This window comes from Clytia hemisphaerica, unplaced genomic scaffold, assembly GCF_902728285.1.
Source record: "Clytia hemisphaerica strain Z4C2 unplaced genomic scaffold, Clytia hemisphaerica genome assembly, whole genome shotgun sequence".
In the NCBI taxonomy this organism is placed as follows: Eukaryota; Metazoa; Cnidaria; class Hydrozoa; order Leptothecata; family Clytiidae; genus Clytia; species Clytia hemisphaerica.
This window is the reverse complement of record NW_027103851.1, coordinates 2651736-2672064: the sequence shown is the minus strand read 5'-3', so window position 1 is coordinate 2672064 and position 20329 is coordinate 2651736. Positions and strand designations below refer to the sequence as shown.

Here is a 20329-nt window from a genome sequence, read left to right as displayed (position 1 = left end):
CTTTTTTTCTTACTAGAACAATTTTATAAGAACGGTTAGGATAGAAAATCGACAAAACTAAGAATGTTGTAAGAATAACTGCGAGCATTGCTGAATTTTAAGTAAATCAAGTATCGAATCAATAAAAGTAACGTATAATGCTAGATAGGAACAAAATAAGAACAGTTTAATGTCGAAAGTGTCAAGATGTAAGAATAACCCATCCTCAACAAAGTTTTAATGGTTCTTGTATAAAAAAGAGTTGTACAGTAAAAAAATGGGCAGCTGTAACAAGAAACGAAAAGTTATGAGCCAATTTTTTTTTCTCCCATTCATTTGCGTCCAATTAGCGTACGTAAAGAAGTGAAGTCAACCAATTTGACGAATTTCATTGGGAGTATTGTTATTCTATTAAAATGTTAACGAGCGCCAATTATCGAACGTATTGAATAAATGAATGGCAGATGATGAAGATGATGGGGGTTATCAAGATCAAGCCAAGACATAAAAGAATGTAGAATGCAACACAACAAAGCCACTTTGCTACCAGGATTACAACTCGGAAAAAGTCGACTTCCATTTGTCCAGAAAACTACAACTGAAATGAAAAAAACTTTAAAATAAACGAGATTTGCAGGTCCATCATAGCCCTTTGAGCCTCTTGCAAGACTGAACAGAGAAAGATGATACTTCGAGCCTTTTAAAGTGGACTTCTGCTAAACACCTCTGCTAACACCTCTACATGATAACAAAGGCATTTTCTCAATTTGTAAAAGAAAAGCAATTTTTCAAATTGATGTCAAAAAGTTATTTTCCAACCAATTACTCAAGCAACCGACCTATATGACAACAAAAGAGACATTTTCGAAATTCTTAATAACTTGACAAAAAATCAAAAAGTTAGCAACAACAAAGATTTTTTTGCAAACGACTTAAACCTGCACAAATAAAAAGACAAAACAAAGCTGGTTGCTAGGGTGAAAATGTTTCCTAAGTGACCGTTACTAGCAGACCAGTTGAGTAATGTAAAGCTTGAAAACCTTAAAGCACTCGGATTTACAATTTTGCAATCAAAGGAATGCAAATAGTGTGGGTCAGTGTAGAGCAGTTTCCATAATCCATACTGACCGCGGTCATTTCCGCCAACAAACGTAGGTATAAAATTCAAAGTAGTGCCAACAAGTTTCTAACATTAGCAAGACATACACGTTTTTTTATAAGAACAAACCATATAAGAACATAAGGCTTCGATGGCCAAAATGTTAAGAGTAATTTAAGAACATTTTAAGGCTTTGTAGACTCTAAAACATCCAATTTCATAGGAAAATGGTAAAAATACTTAAAAATCGCGAAAATAAAAACACGTTAAGAACATTTTTAGGCTTAAAACTCAAAAAGTTAAGAACATCCCAAACTTAAAAAATTTAGTATGTTCTTATAAAAGAAACGTGTAGGCAAAGCTACCATTTATTTATTTCCAGCAATACTGTCAGTCACCTTTGACTCAAACGAAACCAAAAAAAGCTTTAGAATAATACAGGATGAGCCGTTTAAAAACAGAAACCTTCGGGCTTAACTAGATCTAGAGCAAAGCGAAAGCGATTTTTAGTAATTAAAACTGAATTTCCATTTTTCACAGTAGCTCCTCAAGAGGAAAAAGCTCTTCAGGTTTCCAAGCTACCAACGTCATCCATCAAAAAATAAAAAAATCTGCAAAAAATGTATACAAAAGAAAAAACTTCGATAGGGTACTGTGTCCTACTCAAAGTCCAAACCGAGACTGTTATTAAACACTACAGTGCAAGCCGGATTTATATCAGGTTTGGTTACAAACAAAAGAAAAAAAATGGAAAGTTGTGTAATTAAGTCGTTGCTAAGATACAAGATGAATAATGTAACTTTTTTTGTTATTATCATAATTTTTTTTCTCTCTCTTTCTCTACCCATCAGTCACTGCTTGCTATCCTTCTGAACTACTTTATTATCTCTTCTTGAACACACTTCAATCTCGGTTGGTGATTAAACTATTATAAACATGCGTTTTTCTATCTGGTTTTTCTCTCCTGCGTACAAACTCTACAATCACGAATTCTCTTAAAAAATTGTTACTTTCTTTTTTTATTGATATTTTTTTCACACCTTGTCAACCAGGAAATAATATTTTCCCAATTTATGAATTTCGAAACCATTTTTTTGTTGTTGTTCACTGATTGTGAACCACTCTAACTGAAAAACCACATACATATTTGAATGCGTAAAATAGTAAAGATTACTTTATTTAAAGGGGGAGAAATTGGAAAGATAAGAAATTTTTTTCAATATATATTTTTCATTATTTGAAAGAAAAATTCAAAAACAAAAGAGGAAGAATTTTTCATACTTGACTTAAAATATTTCTTTTTTTTTTTCTTTTTTTTATCCCACACACTTTATATACAATCTAAAGAATTAACATTTTTTCAACATGGAAACAAAATATAGTAAATACCCTTTAAATCAAGCAGCAGCTGTATTTATTGGATATCAGAGGGGGGAGAAAAGGGGTTGCTTATGGCTGGCCGCATGTAGCAAAATTCAATACTTTTTTATTTTTATTCAATATCCATATTTATATTCAATTTTCTATATTTATATTCAATTTTCTATATTCATGTTCAATTATTTCATATTAAAAAAAATATTGCCAATAAAAAAGATATTGCCAATAAAAAAAATATTGCCAATAATTTTTTTCTCATTCAATAAGTTTTTAGCAAACGTTGAATGTATTTTGTCTCTTCAAAAAAATCACGTGACAACATTTCAACATTTTTACACCGGTCACGTGATATAATTCGTGATTCTTTCGCACGAAAAATAAACATGTCAGTTTCTTGCAAAGCAAAACTTGAGAAAAGGACTGAAGGAGGTTGGCTGGTTGGCTGTCGGGCTGTTGGTAAACTTGCTTGATAACTTCGGCTCTACTAGAATTCAAAGAAATGTTTAATAACCATCGACTATCGACCGAAAAAAATAAACTCCCAATCAACTATGGCTTGAAGGAATGTTAGACCTTGTAAACCCACTATCCAAAGATGATATTGAACCGGACCAGCATGTTGATGAATTTTATGGTGAGGATCCACAGGGCCCTAGAAGTAGAAATAGTACCAATAATGTCGTCGTGGAAGAATTAGAAATTGAAAACCAAGATGAATTGTTGCATTATGTGAGATCTAACATTGATCTTAATAGGGAGTCAAGGGACGCCGGTATTGCCATATATTTAGAAGTTGTAAATATTCTGAATAGCTTGGAATAACACAAACAAAATAGTAATTCCTTCAAAAGAAATCTTTTCTGTCTACTCATTTGTGCTTAGTTGTAGGGGGGCTAGGCAGATATATACGGGTCTTAAGGGTCGATTTTTTAGGGTCACTTTTTCGCCAGATCTCTCTAGAAGTCAGGCTTGTCCGGATTCGCGCATACCTGACATTCTCCAAACCTAGTACCCCTGGACATTTTTCTAGGCAGGGACTTTTTGGGAAGACCCCCAATATCACATAAGTGACCCTCGCCCGTTTTATTCTATTTCCCCATAAGTACTCACCCTGCTTATTCCACCACCTACAATTATGCATGAAATTATGCCCTCACGTTTCTTCGTTTTTTTTCACTCAACAGTGCATTATTTTACCGAGTTCAAACCCTTATAATGCAGTATATTACCGTGTCTCTTTTCTTAAGAATTACCCTGGGATATTTAAAAACGGTGAGAATCATACAAATATGGGCTTTTTGAAAGTAAAAAGAAGAGAATGAAAATTTTTAGTAAGTTTGGTTTAGTCTTGAATTATCATTTTTGCCCAAAAATATATCCATGCTTACAGTGCACTTCCTCAAAAGTACACCCTTACAATGCACTTCTAGAACCTCATAAAACCTACCCTAGGCGGCACATGGCGTAGGTCGGACCATAATGATGAAGTGCCCCAGGGTTATAAGGTAGTGAAATCAACCTCAATGTGTGCACCAAATGACGACGGATTGAATCTGGCGGTTTCATTCTTTTCCAGTAGCACATATTTCAAAATAATAGTCGATTTTACCTTCAATCCGTCGATTGTGTGAAAACCATGCGGACCGAGTAATGAAATGAGGTAGAAAATTCGCTTTGGCGCATTTTATTACGCTTTATCTAGCGCGCTGTGTGCTTTTCAATCATTGTTGTATGGCTGAGGTTCCAAGTAAACAATCACGAATTCCTTAAGTGATCACGTGATATATCTATTGTGGAGACCTTCATTCAACCTTTACTGAAAACTTATTGAATGAGAAAATTTATTGGCAATAATTTTTTACTGCCAATACTTTTTTATTGGTAATATTTTTTTGGCAATTATTCATTGGCAAACTTTTTTCATTGGCAATACTTTTTTCATTGGCAATACTTTTTTTATTGGCAATACTTTTTTTATTGGCAATATTTTTTTATTGGCAATACTTTTTTTATTGGCAATATCTTTTTTTATTGGCAATATCTTTTTTTATTGGCAATATTTTTTTTATTGGCAAATATTTTTTTATTGACAATAATTATTGAATGAAAATATGAAATAATTGAATATGAATATTGAAAATTGAATATAAATATAGAAAATTGAATATAGATATAGAAAATTGAATATAAATATGGATATTGAATAAAAATAAAAAAGTATTGAATTTTGCTACATGCGGCCAGCCATAGTTGCTTTTTTCGTAAGTACACCTTTTTTCTCAAACAAGTTAAAAAACTGGTTCGATAAACGTAATATTTCAATAATTAAGAAGAGAAGGGTGGAAAGATAGAACAATTGCTTTCAAAAATGGGATAATAACGTCATAAAGGGTCTAAAACTAAGCGGATATGGACTATCAACTGAATTTGTGTTGTGAAATAGAGGTGAAAATAAGGATGAATATACATATCATTAAAATTGATAAAAATAAAAGTGATATTTGATAGCATTTTGTTTGTTTAGCAGATCAAAATATATATCAATAATAATTTTTTAGCACGCTAGAGAATTTACGAACTCGTTCTTCCCACTCGACATAGGTAGGTCAAATTGTCCAGGGAGTGACGTCAAATGTTACGTTTGTACGATCAGATCGTTCTATAATTTATCAATTTTTCTATTTTCGTGGGCTTATACCTACCTTCCTACGTTTGTTTGTAACAAATAAACATTGAAATAATATAATGATACATAAAATTTGTAATTAAAAAAAAAAAATTGCCCACTATAGTAACAAATCAAGAAAGAAGAACACAAATCTTGATCATCACTGAACACAAACATAGACTCCAGGAAATGACAGCATTTCTTTAGTAACATGTAAGGTTGTAAACATTAAAATCTACTCATGTTTAATTTTTTACTCTCGGACTACATGTTTAGAAATATTGATGATTTCAACAAGTTCAAAATTAGTTTGTTACAGGTTTTTTGTAGTTGTTATTGTATTTTTATTTTGTTTGGCCTTCGTTGACATACTAATATAGAAAAGTTTACTAAAGAATCTGCTGAATATGAAATTGGCACGTATGACTTGACAAGTGTTGAATATAAACATTAACATATAGAACATTTACGAAATCAAGAAGGAAAAAATCAAGTTTATTTTTAGCTAAACTCAACGATTATCACGAATACTGGTCCAAAATGAGGATTAAAATATTCGATTCTTTGCGTCATATGATGAATGTTACTATTATTACATGAAACCCATGATAAAGATAAAATTTTAACAAAGTCTACAAATCTGAAGGTGAACCACCATATTCGGTAAGGTATTGAAAGCCTATCATATTCAATTTCTAAGATTGAAAAATGGTCCCGAATTCTTACTTTTTGTTTTTCTCTGTACTAATTTGGTAAAGGCTTTAAAATAGAAAACACAAAAGCAAGACCTACATATACAGTATCAGAAATTCACTCTTTCTTTCATTTTTTTTTCAAAAGCATTTGCGTGTTTGCAGGTAGGTGACAAGGAAAAGTGCAATATAGCAGCCTAAGAGAGACTCAACACAATTTCTTTGTTACATCATAGTTATTATCGTAAAGAAATCACTATTTCCCTTAGACATACAGATGCCATAACAGCCTTAGCGAGAACACAGGACGACCTTTAAACAAAGATACAACAAACGCATCAAGAATGAAATAAAGGAATGTAATTAAATTGTTTATACTTAATTAAACGGAACATAGGAATAAATAAGTGTGCTCAATTCTTTGTTAGAAGATAATATAATTAACCTCATTTTCGAAATGTGATTAAAACTATTACATTGGAAAGAGACACGCGCTTTCGGGTTGCTGGGTGAAACACCCAGGACCATATGGTAAAGTGTGTTATGAACTGATAAGAGCTCAAACAATAATAAAGTGATAATTGAATACTGAAAAACAACTGATAAAGAAAGAATAATTCAAATTATTTTAATTGTTAAACCTTGCGATTGTTACTTTCTTTTAATTTGTCAGTTCACATATCCTAATCAATTGCAATTGTGGAAGAGCAACAAAAGTAAAGGAATTCTATTGTAAAACGTTTATAACACACAATAAATTTAAATTTGATAATGTTTTTATTTGTATTATCTTTAAGTGATTAGACAAAGCAATGTAAATTAAATGTTTATTTCTTGTTCGCATTTTATTAAAATCCTGAATTAAAAGTATCATTGTTGCAAAAAGGAAATAAATAATGAAAATTAAAGTTCTGTAAATCACGATGGCATTTGTATCTATTCTAAAGATAGTTTAAAGCCTTTTCTTTGTTTTGAAAATATTTTAAGACAGCCTTGTGTTTCACACGGGGCATAGAAAAAACCTAAAGCCTGATTATTCAAAAGAAGAGAGGGGACAGACAATTGAAGGGGTAAGCTTGCTTGCTTTGAAAATATACAACTCGCGAAAAGAAGGTTTAATGGGGAATAACTTGAAAATTCAAACGTACGGATAGAGCAGTAATTAAAAAAAAAACAAAACAAGGTGAAATTTAAAAGTACTGAAACGAAATCTATCATTGTTTTTATATTTTGAAGCAAAAATAATTAATAATAAATAAATAATATCAATTTTTTTTTTTTGGGGGGGGGGTTGAAGATATGCCTAAAACATTGATGGCACCGTTTTGATATTTTAAAGAAATTATTTTTGTGATATCTTATTTTTTTGGAAGGTACGCCTTCCGAGAAATTGACGTACTGAGCACTGTATATGAACATACACAAAAGATGGAAAATGGTTAAAAATCAAAAACCACAAAAATTGATAAAAGAGTAAAGGTTGCTCTTAGGAAATATAATATCAATTGAGAAAAATAAGGGAAAAAAAAAAGAAAAGTTGAGAAATTTCTTCCTCTATGTGTTCACTTCTGTTTGATAAATTTCCCTCTACAGTATTTTTGTCTGTTTCAAAAAATCAGAAATTGTCACGCGACGTCAGTAAAATAATAAATAAATTATTATTGAACCTTCCAATGCCAATATCAATAAAAGTGATGAAAATAACGAAAATAATATTGCAATTGCTTGCATTTTAAAACATGCCCAGTAAGTAATGAGGAAATTGCAAGAAATTACAAAAAGGTTTCACGAATCTTACACATAAAGATGTGGATTCTGCAACTTTGCAAAATATATAACCAATGAACTTATCTGTTTGAGATTTCAGTTAAAAAAATTAGCTAAAAACCAAAAACGAAAACGGAAACTTAGTTTCGGTTTAGTATCTGAGTAAGACGGCAAACATGAATCATTATGAAATACAAGCGACTTATGAGTTTAAAACGTTCGGCAACATTACCCCAGCAATACTGTATAGTCTTGGTCTCCGACTATCGTATAACACGTACATCTCATTTCCCTTTTAGATGTTTAAAATTATGTAATTTGCAATAAACACGCAAACATCAAATAAAACTCACATCAAGAACTAATGGGATGGTGACAATAGCATTAATTTTGATATAACAGATCGGTATTAAATTAAGCGGCATCGATCGCATCGAATTATCTCGATTGGCGACAAAATCGGAAGGAAACTAAATCATAACATTAACGAACTTTAGCACATGTTTTTTCCAATGCTTACGCAAAAAAAACTATATAAACAAATCTGCCATTATATCAGCTATTTCAAAATCAAGTACGTGCCGAAATGTTACTTTCCAGAAACAGGAAAGAAAATGTTCAAGAGGTTAAAACACAGAGGCGGTAGCGAGGGTATTAATGGACGCTTAAGCGACATAATTGAGTAATACCATGAAATATTTTCATATTAATCAATCGCTTTATCAGCTAAAGCAAAAAAATGTTTAATTGATTGCGTAATAGTTTATTATTGTTGCGTGGTAAGAACGCGTATATGGTTTCGCCGTGGATACTAATGCAATATAGTAATATTCTACTGATGCTAAACAATATAAGTGTCGGAGAAAACGAAATTTTCTCGGCACTCAAGTCCCACTTTCTTGAAACAGGCTCCCAGTTTTGTCAATTGGTGTTAATTATTCAGGGCCAGCAAATACAGCTTATGGTTATATCTGGGTTGTGCAAGGTTGTGGGTTCAATCCCCAGCCGGGTCATTCAAAAGATTCCCAAAATGGTACTTGATGCCTCTCTGCTTGATGCTCAGCAACTTAAAGAAGGATCAAGGATAAGTGGAGAAATCCAGGGAGAAAGAGTGGCGCCCTCCCCTACCTTCGGGTAGATAGCTATCGAAAGAGGAGCCTTCGGGTCGCCTCCGACTGCGGTCGCAGACTTACTACTATAACTGGGCAGTCGGAACCACTACATAGAAATGGCAACTATTGCCTTAACGGGAAATATATCCCGAACGGGAAGGTGAAAATAACCCAAAAAGGAAACTGTTTCCAGATTGAAAATTTCATCACTTTTCTGTTTCCCGTTTTGATCAAGAACTTTTCATTGTTCCCGAACGGGAAGTTGAATTTTTGTAAACAAAGCAGATTTTTGTTTCCCAATCGAGAAAAAGTTTCCAAATCGGGAAATTTCTAATTGGGAATGGGGAAAATAGAATTAAGAAGTGATTACCCGGTGGATTTCTTAACTACCCGATGAAAGGTATTTATTTACCCTCTTTTACAATAGGCATCAGTTATTTACCTTCCACGACCATTTCCGGAGTGCGCAGAGGTCACATTCCCGATCGGGATACTGGTCAACTTCCTGATTCGGAAACTCTATCCATTTCGGGAAGTTTTTCACCTTCCCGTTCGGGATATATTTCCCGTTAAAGCAATAGTTGCCATTTCTATGTAGTGGTTCCGACTGATGGGTTATACATTAACTAACAAAAACTTAAGAGTGGAAATGATTTTAGCTAACCTTTTAGTATTTTGACGATCTTGATCTCTATCTATTCTTGCTGTCTTGTAAAAGCTTGAAGTTTCCTGGAAAATAGAAATTAGAAAGATTAATAAACTATTGTTTGGTCACTCTTGTTTGGACCAACTAGTTGTTATCTTCTACACGTTATTTTATAAGAACATCCAAAATTTTTGAAGCCTACGGATGTTCTTAGCTTTAAAAGTTTCAAGTCTACAAATGTTCTCAACATGTTCTTATTTTCAGAACTTTGTGAGTGTTTTTGCATATTTTCCTAAGAACTCGGGTGTTTTGTGGTCCACAAATAGGCCTTAAAATGTTCTTTAATTATTCTGGATATTTTGGCCATGGAGACCTTATGTTCTAATATAGTCTTTTCTTTATAAAAAATCTGTATTGTTTTTGAATGGAACAACAGAAACATCATTATCATAATCTTTCAATAGTCGGGATGGGCTGGAGTTTTTACAAGAGACTTCACTAATTGGTTATTTGAAGTAATAGAGATGACGCGTACTTTAGAAAAAGTAACAAAATTGTTTTATTACAGGTTAACGACCAACCAAATCAAACGAGAGCTTTAAAAACTCCAGCTTGTCCCCAATAGTAAGGAACCAAAATAGGACCAAAATAGAAAATCGCGTCACAAAAGGTAAAGCGACTAATTTGACAATTGAGTTACAAACAATTGTATCATTATTTCGAGGGTTTTTCGCCGTTAATTAAAAAGTACTGTTTTCAGGCATTAGTATAAATAATACAGAGGTTTTGTTTGCTGACAACTCGCCCATTCAGCTGTCATAACAGTAACCATCTCAATCGAAAATCAACAAGCTAGGATATTGTTGTGTGATAATATTTCTTTCTCTAATGATTAGAAACAATAATGAAAAAAGGCGATTCAATGTCAAGCCATTCATGATTTTTTCGATAGAATTTTCGAAAACAAAAGTGACATTTTCAAGATCGCAGTATTATCCTCTACTACTTTACTTCACTTGACTTGTCCTTAAAAATAAAATAAAAAGTTCAGTCAGAATGACACTCTCGATCATATGTCAATTCAATTTGTTTTCATCGAGCTAGGTTGCAGAGCTAGGTTGCAGAGCTAGGTTGCAGAGCTAGGTTGCAGAGCCAGGTTTTGATTCATATCATACACATTTTTTTCAATAAGAACATCCAAAACTTTTGAAGCCTCTTAACTTTTGAGTTTTAAACCTAAAAATTTTCCTAACATGCTCTTGTTTTCGCTATTTTTTTTTAGTATTTTGGTCCATTCCCTAAGAAACTCAGTGTTTTAGAGTCCGCAAAGCCTTAAAATGTTCTTAAATTACTCTTACCATTTACAAGTCATCGAATCCTTATGTTCTTATATAGTTTGTTCTTATAAAAATGTGTATAATATAAAAAAATGCTACTCCTGAACTCAAATTTCAAACAGTTTATCAATCCGTGTAAATTTCCGCTTCGACTCTAAGATAATCCAGGAACAGTCACAAGGTCAAATGACTACACGCTTTTTTTTTATAAGAATGGTGTTTTTTCATTTCATCATGGATATTCTTAACTTTTTAGCGAAAATCATCCAAAGATATTCTTACAACATTCTTAGGTTAAGATCGAAATTGGCAATCTACAGGTTAAAATGCATTAAAAATGGCATTCTTAGGTTAAGTTGCTAAATTCCATGATGGTGATATTCTTACCATATTGTAATTTTTGACAATTTTCCTAAGAAATATGGTGTTTTTGAGTCCACAAAGCCTTAAAATGTTCTTAACTTGTTTTTAACATTTTCCCTTTCTAAGCCTTATGTTCTTATATAGTTTTTTTTTATAAAAAAACATGCTCTACCGTTGCTCTCTATCCGGGCATCAAATAACTCAAGTTTCTTAGGACATCAATTTTTTTCCTTTTATGTTTCGAACTTGAGCAAAAAATTTTGCATCATGTTGAAATGATAATGATCAAAACTTCCGAACATTTAGAGCGTGGTTTCGCATTGGACGTTACTTCCGTTACAAAAGTAATAATTCATTCTGAATCGTTTATATTAAAGAAAGTCTGAACTGGTACAAAGTTTATACGTATTACGCAGTGCCCTAGCAACTGGGGGGCAAGGGGGGGGGGGGCTATGCCCCCCAATAATTTTTTCAAAGATGGTTATTTGCAAAATGCAAAGTTTTTCTTTTTTAATTTGTCATAATTGTCATAATTGCGTGCATTTTCAAGCTATCTAGCGCTCAAATTTTCACTAAACTTCAGCCCCCCCCAATATGGAAATGCTTCCTACGGCACTGCGTATTATTGCGAGAAGGTCTAAGATGATGTTGAATTTGTATGTCTGTGCTCGTCATATAAAATCCTGTTGAAAAAATCTTCAGACTTTGATTCAGTTATCTTCGCAATCTTTGTTCACGACATCAACTGTACTCTTTGAGATCAGAAATCTAGCAAATTTGCCCTACTTAAATTGTGACACTGATTAATCTGATTAACATTAGGGTCAGTGTGGTTGTGAGTAAGGGCGTTTTGCAGGTCCTTCTTGAATGCCCGAAAGGCATTAATAGGCGTTAATCAGATGTATTCTGGTGTTTGCGATACTTTGCCACCAACAAGAACCTGTAATTCAATCTAGGGAACCTTATAAATAGTAAAATCAACGAAGTAATTTTCTAAATTGCGATAATTCCCTCTCTTTCATTTTCTTGTGGAAGTTACAAGAGAAAAACAGGAAATAATCATCATTAAAGTCCGGAATATTAATTTTATCAACTACGTTAAAGATAGTGGGTTTTTTTTAAAAAGAGTTATGGCTGTTGCAAATGATGATTTATATGTCACACAGTCTGTATACTCAAGAATTTCTATACATTGAAACCATGAAAAAGACGTAAGCAACAGCTCAGAGTCACCAAAAACACAACGTGTCATACTTCCAATGGGACCAACTACCCAATGAAAGAATCATTAAAAACAAAGCATACCCGGTAATAAATATGCCCTAAAATTTTGCTAACTTTTAATAAGAACAGCCAAGCCAACCAACAAAAAAAATCCACCAACTATTTACTATAGAAATTAAAACATAATCCTCTAACGCGTCTTTAGTGGACTCCTAATCATGGAAAGACTTCTATGCTATGGTATGAGGACCCTCTTTCATTGGAATTATTTCTACATTTTTTAGTCTCGATTTCATCGGTTCGGTCTCATGGTTTCATTTATTCTCGCTAAATACGCACTGAATAGAATATGGATTTGTCGTCACAGTGTCAAGTTTTCTCTGGAGTAAAGCTTCGTGACATAGAAAATTCAGAAAAAACAAAATCAAGGGACAGTAGTACGTAGAGACATAGATAATATTTTGAATTGCGAAAGATTTCCCTTTTTTACCCCTACACATGAGTTGGAGGGTTTCAAAAAAGACGCGATAATATATGTGAAATTGATATTTCAATCTAAAGGTTTCTTCCCTCCAAAATGAACATATAAATAAAATTTCTCTTCCGTGTGTGATTTCTATTTTTTTCAGCATTGAGAAATTTGAATTGCACAATTACTCATGACATTTGGAAAATAAAACGAGTGTTTTCGAGATACTAGTAGACATCAAGATATCCCTTGTTTGCAAAAAAAAGAATTGTGATTTAATGTATTTGGTCAACATCAACGCTTGCTTTTGAGCTAGTAACAGCTGGAGATCCAGCAGGCTATGTGTTGAAAAGGAACTAATTATAAGAAGAATGATACATGTACACTCTTTGTTTTTTATAAGTACCAGTAGATTTTTGATAATGCTCGGCCTAATTTTGTTTGGCACTTTAAGCTACAAATTATTCTTATCCTGTTCTTATTAATTTCGCATAGCGAAAGTATTACGATCGTCTTTCGCGGCGGCGGTGTAATGAAAAATTTAGAAAACGAAAGTAGTTGAAACTTCTAGAACATTCTCGAAGATTCTAAAATATGGACTCACTCGCTGAGATAAAATTTAATGATTCCAGTCCGCAAGTGCTAGGTAGGTGGAACCAAGCGTTCGTAAACATTCTCGTTTTTTTTTAAATGGTGGATTTGATCATGCTGTCAGACTTGCTCTGGATATTTGTATTTTTATCATGTTTTTGGTGTTTTTGGAGTACTTAAAGAGGCTTATATTTCTTTTAGCATAGTATTTTATGTTTGTGTAGTTAGTAAACATGCACCAATAAAGTGATAGGAATCTTACAATTAAAGAGTTGCTCTTGAACATCACTACACACAACAACAAATACAGACAAGACCTGACAGGTATGATCTTCAATTTTACAGGTAGAATTATTTGTTGATATTTGATTAGGTTGTGTTGTAAGAAAGATTATCGTTTACTTAGTATTTCACAGAAGAATTCATAGCAGGGGGTGTCAATCTATAAGTGATAGAAGTTAACTTTTCTTAACTAGGTAGGTGCGATTTTCCAGACTCATTTTAACCAACTGATTGATTGGATGTCAATCGATTTCGATAATCGAGACTATTCTAACTGATAATAGATTTTTTTTAATCGATTGGACTCGATAGGCTGTCAATTGTGATCAATCGAACATCTTTATAATAAATTGATGGAAAATCGATCACAATTACAATTGATAGCCAGTCGAGCTTCCCGTAAAATCTTGATTATCGATTGTCTATCAATTATCAAATCAAACGATATCCAATCCATTGATTATTTATTGATTAGTCAACGATTGGAAAAAATTATCGATTTTATTTATTGAGAGTCTGGCATGTTGGATTGGCGCTTCGTGGGATAGTGGTCATTGGACCTTGGTTGCTACGCAGGCGTCAAATCAAAGTTTGGGATTCCCACTCACAGCGGTTCACTTCGAAAGAGATTGAGCCTAAACGGCAGAAGTCTATATCAAAATCTTACTGGAAAATTTGTATCAAGCAGTCAAGTTTGATTGAATAGTGACTCTACAATGGATTTGAGTTTTGATTGATCAGATATATAACACAAAAGACAAGCTTTTTTATACAGTGTGTCAGACTCCCACTCAAAACAATTGATTCATTTTCAATCGATGACACATCGATAACAAATTAATTGACTGGGTATCGATTGGTTCTGGTACCGTAAGTTGGTCTAATGTCAATATCCCTCTTCTAATTCCGACACCCTTCCTTAGAGATAGGAATAATAGGAAGGTTGGGATCACTTATAGACAAAAGGTATTTTCCTCTCTGATCGCTAAGCAAAGAAAAACGGTTTCCATCAGCGATTCTGACCTTGCAATTATCCCTATCTTTAAAGAAGGTTGTCGAAATTAGAAGGGGGATGTTGACATTAGACCAACGTACAGTAATTGATAGGTATTTGATAATGTTATGCTAATTATGACATCAAGGAAGGCTCGATTACATTAGTTGATTGAGTATTCAATGATTGGCTCTAAGATGATCAATCCAGATTGATTATTTAACGGTTGCAAGTTTAATCAATCATCCAATCAATGATCAATACTCAAAATTTTCTAATAGCCTTCATTACCTATCGAATATTGGAACAAATTGATTGGTTATTGATAAAAAAAAAGAAATAGAAGTCAATCAAATTTGATCGACCTGCTCTGAAATCGATTTCCTACTAGTCAATCCGGGGGGGGGGCATTCCAGGTAAGTGACCTACCGGACGTGCGGCCCTTAAGGGTAGGTTTTATGGACTTTAGAAAGTGCACTGTAAGGGTTGATTTGTGAGCAAGTGGGAAAAAATGCACTGTAAGGGTGTAAAATTTGAGAAAATACCAAATTTTGAGGTAAAATTTGAGAAAAGACCAAATTTTGAGGTAAAATTTGAGAAATTTCAAAAAATTTTGCCCTGAAAAGGGCAAAAAATTTCGAAAAATTGCACTATAAAGAGTCAATTTTCAGCCAAACTTTTCCTGCACTGTAAGGGTCCAATTTTAGAGACCTGATTTTTGGCCGAACGTACGGTCGTTTTCAAAATTGAGTGCCCCCCCCCGGGTAGTCAATCAACAAATTCTCAAAAAATATGTAACTCCACGTCTCAATAATATGGATGCAAGGCAAGTATAACACAGCAGTAACAAAGTTTTAGCTTTAAGGTAAAAAATATTTGCAGAAAAAGAATTGGCCTTAAAAATTTAAATTAATTTCCATCAAATTTATAATATTTATGTCATTTTCCAAATTTGTGCTTTTCGAGACAGTTTTTTTTATCTAATAGCAATATCTTGCCAAAAATAGCCCTTAATGGCAAAATTAAATTATTTTTATATTGATTTTTCAAGGCATCAGCAAAATAAATGCCCGTCAAATTTGATTGTGTTTGATTTTGTTTTATTGAGATAGTATATATTATGTATCTGTCATTAAAGAGAAGTCTGTCGTCTCAAAAGTATGTAGATTTAGATACTTTAATTACCTTTCAAACTAATTCTCAGCACCAAGTTATGTTAAAGTAGAAAGTTGTGTACCGTTAGAATTGGAATGATATATTAGAGGTGAACAATCTATATGACTAAAATGTTGAAATATTGAGAAACTATGTTTTTAGTTTACCTAATATTTTTGTAAATAGTCAAAGATATTCGTATGATATTGATATCTAACTTGGCCACACTGGGACAGTTCACATTTGGGTGACAATAAAGCTCTAGCCCCGTTCTATTTATTGCATTCTATTAATGGTGACGGGGGGGGGTACTTAGGCATTAATAGGTGCCAGGTATGTGTCCTTCCCAAGTCTCTGAATTATTTAAGGTACGAAAAAAGTCATAAAAATCTCTAGAAGGTTAGAAATTTTTTTGAAAATGTGCTCTAAGAGTCACATTTTCGCCTTGTCTCTGTAAGGGTAACTTTATTCTCTGTTAGAGCCAGTTTTTCTCAGGTCCGATTGACATTCTCCAACTCTAGTACTCCCCGGTCGTTTTTAATATGATTATTTCATCTATGAATAATCAAATACTTTGCGAAATTTTCGACTCTCAGTCGTCTTGTTTATAGGTTGAAATTGAGGTATTTCAGGCTTTACACCCAACTTTTACTACACGCTTTTTTTTATAAGAATGGTGTAAATCCATTTCATCATGAATATTCTTAACTTTTTTGGGAAAATCATCCTAAAATATTCTTACAGCACATCCTTAGGTTGGGATCCTAATTCATACTAGATTTAACATTTAGTACATATCAAGCATAGAATGGCACTTTTGTAAAAGGAGTGAGCCTAACTTGGGGATAATTGATAATTTATAATTGAAAATACTCTTAAAATGGCATTCTTAGCTTTAGTAGCAAAATTCCATGATGGTGATATTCTTAGCATATATTCTTAGTTTTTTGGCCATTTTCATAATGGACATTCTTATAAAGTGTATTCTTATAAAAAAAAGCGTACTCTGATCCCTAAAATTGACTGAAATTGAGTAATTCCAGGCTCACTATTGTTATTTAATTGTTCTTATTTTTTGGCGATTTTGAGCCTCGTTCTTCTTATAAAATTGTTCTAATGAATAAAAGAGTGTATTTCTAGTCTGATGATAGTAGTACCTTTTAATAGGTTGAAAATATGTAGGAAAATACCACATTACTTGAAAAATCGAAAGAAAATCTGAGTTTAAAAAATCTTGATCAAAATATTTGCCTATCGAGTACAAATATAAACGGTTGAGTCAATATTATGAGACTAAAAACCACGCACTGATGAAGAAACTATGACTTTTACAAAAATATTCTTAATTTTCATTAATGAATGAAACACATTATGTGTTGATCATTGGTAAACATACCTGGGGGTGTTATTAATATAGAATTTTGGATCAATTATGAATGGTAGATTAACATTTCAAGATTAATGAAATTCATAGTGCAGTATAAACCACTCAATTCGAAAAGATGTAAGCTTCTTCTGTTCATCAACAGACTATCGTCGGATCCATTACAAGGCTTTACGCCCCCCAGTGGTTTGTGTGAATGCGTGAATAGGCTTTTTCACATCCGCAAATGCGTGAATCGGAAAGCTGCGTGAATTACGATAAAAATTGCGTGAATGCTTAAATTTGGGAACAAATTTGAGTGATTGCGTGAAAATACACTTCCACTATTTCGGTTTTTTTTTAGTCTAAAGATACAATTAGGATAAGTTAGAGATTAGTTCCATTTCCCATTAAATTGAATAGCCGCCTAGAATCCTCAAATTCATACAACATAAATTGGGGGAAGGGGTACTAGGTATGCGGTGATGGCGATCGAAAATCGACCCTACTTTTGGCCAAAAAAAGTTAAGAATATTTTAAAGCTTTGCGGACCCTAAAAAACCCTGGTGAAAATAAGAACACGCTAACAACATTTTTAGGCTTAAAACTCAAAAAGTTAAGAATAACGTACGAAGGCTTCAAAAATGTGGATGTTCTAATTAAAAAAACGTGCAACGCCTGGAAAAAGCGTATGCACAGCATATAAAGAGCTTTTAACGTAATCCCTTTTCTGCAACCTTTAAATTGCATTAAGTAACTTTAGAAAGAAGGATAGAATAACGCACTAGAATATGAGACGATGATGTGTAATTCATACATTGTTATGTTAAAACATGTCATCTTTTGGCCTACACGTTTTTTATAAGAACAAACTATATAAGAACATGAGGCTTCGATGGCCAAAATGTTAAGAACAAGTTAAGAACATTTTAAGGCTTCGCGGACTCTAAAACAGCCAATTTCTTAGTAAAAAGGTAAAAATGGTCACCAAATGGTGAATTTAAGAACATTTTAAGAACATTTTTTAGGCTTAAAACCCAAAAAGTTAAGAACACCTGAAGGCTTCAAGATTTTACATGTTCATATAAAAAAAACGTGTAGTGTTCCCATAAAAACTGATCAAAATGAATTATAGTGTCATTTTTTTGATCTCATATTTGAATATCTCGTGTTACATCGTATGTTTGCAAGATACTACACAGGTCAATAACAACACTAACGTTGACAAAACTAGCCACCTGCCGTATAACTTCAAAGAAAGGGAAACTTGGGCGAAACCCTGGACTGGAGTCGTTTATAATGTGTGTTATACAGTAGTATAGACATTATATGATAATACGATTATTGTTACGGGATTTAGTTTGTATAAAATTTGTCCTTCCATTACTTTTTGCTTTAATTCTACAATGTCCGAATTGTCCTCTAGCTTTCTAGACTAGTAATACCCCTCTTACTTTGTTTATGGATTATCAATATTTTAATTATTGCCAGTCATATACGCATTTCTCAAAACATCATTTGTGATACAGTAAAAAGGTATTATGTCCGGATTAAAGAGATTCACTCACAATTTACCAAAAAGCTATACAGATCAAAGTCTAAACTGGAATATTACGATATTATTATGTGACTATCCCACCACTACTGTGCGTGTTACCAATACTGTATATTAAAATCATTTTGTGGTGTAAATATCTACTTTGGTAAAAAAGATTAATAGTTGAAGTGGGTTTAGACCACCTAGAGAGCACAAAGGAGTTTCAGCAGAACTGACTGAGTATTTAATATTCACTGACCTCCTACTAAGAGAAGGAAGTTAGTACCTTATAATGGATCATTTTAAAATGATATCAAAATGTTTTCAGTAGAGCAAAACGTTTGACCTGCAGATGCTCTCAAGACTAACTGGAGGATTTATAAAAAAATCGACTTTTCTTGTTGAAACTAACGCACATTAACATCGATACACAATATAATCTAATGATACCCTCCAACTGTAGCAGCGACCCCCAACATGAGATAAAAGCAATGGGGATAGACAACACACTTGCGTTGCCCCCATTGGCAAATTTGAACAAAATATCCTAAAATTTTAGCGGCCCCACTGGGGAATTAATTTACCTATCATTCCCATTTAAAATTCAAAGCAAAAATTGCACTACTCCAGAGCCATCACAACAGGACCTTTAGACGAGAACAATGGAATATCTCTATTGGGATTTCAACATAAATTTTAATCACCGATGTGGGAAAAAGTTCCACCGGGGCTGCGAGACAGGGGTGTACAAAAGAGCACAAAACAACCGGAACTTTGCCGGGTGGATGTTCTCTTTATTTTGTTCTCATTACATAAGCCTCTCAGTTTCTGATACACGTTTTTTTCGTACAAAAAATAAACTATATAAGAACACAAGGCTTTAAAGGGCAAAATATTAAGAACAAGTTAAGAACATTTAAGACTTCAAAACTTAGAAAATTAAGAGCGAAGCTTCAAAAGTTTTGGATGTTCTTATAAAAAAACACGTGTATTCTAGGTTAAGATCATTTATTTTGTTCTTATAAAAAGCATTATACTACATATAACAGTCTCACTATTGTTTGTAGTTGTTTACTTTTTAGATTGTCAATTACACAATAGTTAGGAAAGGAAACAAGGATATTACCATCCACCTTCCTGCTTATTGTTATGTTACAAGTATTAAATGTAATCTCGATTTTTTGTTACATTCAAGGCCAATATCATATGAACCTTTCTTTATTTGTAGATACATGATTGCTTGGTTTTTTTAAATCAAGGGATATTCTCTTTCTTAGACTAATTATAGTTTTCATGATAAGCAATCTATTTTTAATCTTTTATAAGAACACATTTTTTGGGTAATAATCTAAGTATTTGGTGTTAAAATTTGAAAGAAGAGCTATGTACCATTCTTTCCTTATGTTTTGCCCAAAGACATCTACAAGCAGCCTTTATACGTTTTTACAGGCTAAAGACAATGCTTTAACCCTTTGAGTGCCAGGGTCCTTTTTTCTAAGTTTTTTTTAAAAAATCGCTAGTTCAAACTTTAAGGGCTTATATCTCCTGATCTAGAAGGAATTAGAAGCTCGTATATAGCTCGTTGGATAGCTTAGAGTCTCTTCTTTCTTTTGGGCGCCTTCGGCGCCGCCCGATTTAGGAAGGGCGTGGTGGGCGGCGGCCAAGGGGGGG

The 20329-nt window shown here is 33.1% G+C and overlaps 1 long non-coding RNA gene across 1 annotated transcript in view; it reads right to left on the bottom strand.

Annotated features, from left to right (window-relative positions):
- Window positions 1-9364: 9364 nt before the first annotated feature.
- Window positions 9365-20329, bottom strand: part of LOC136807789 (uncharacterized) — a 53149-nt gene continuing 42184 nt past the window's right edge. The window contains exon 4 of the long non-coding RNA XR_010846719.1: window positions 9365-9426. This is a non-coding gene — a long non-coding RNA (uncharacterized lncRNA). The remainder of the gene's footprint in view (window positions 9427-20329) is intronic.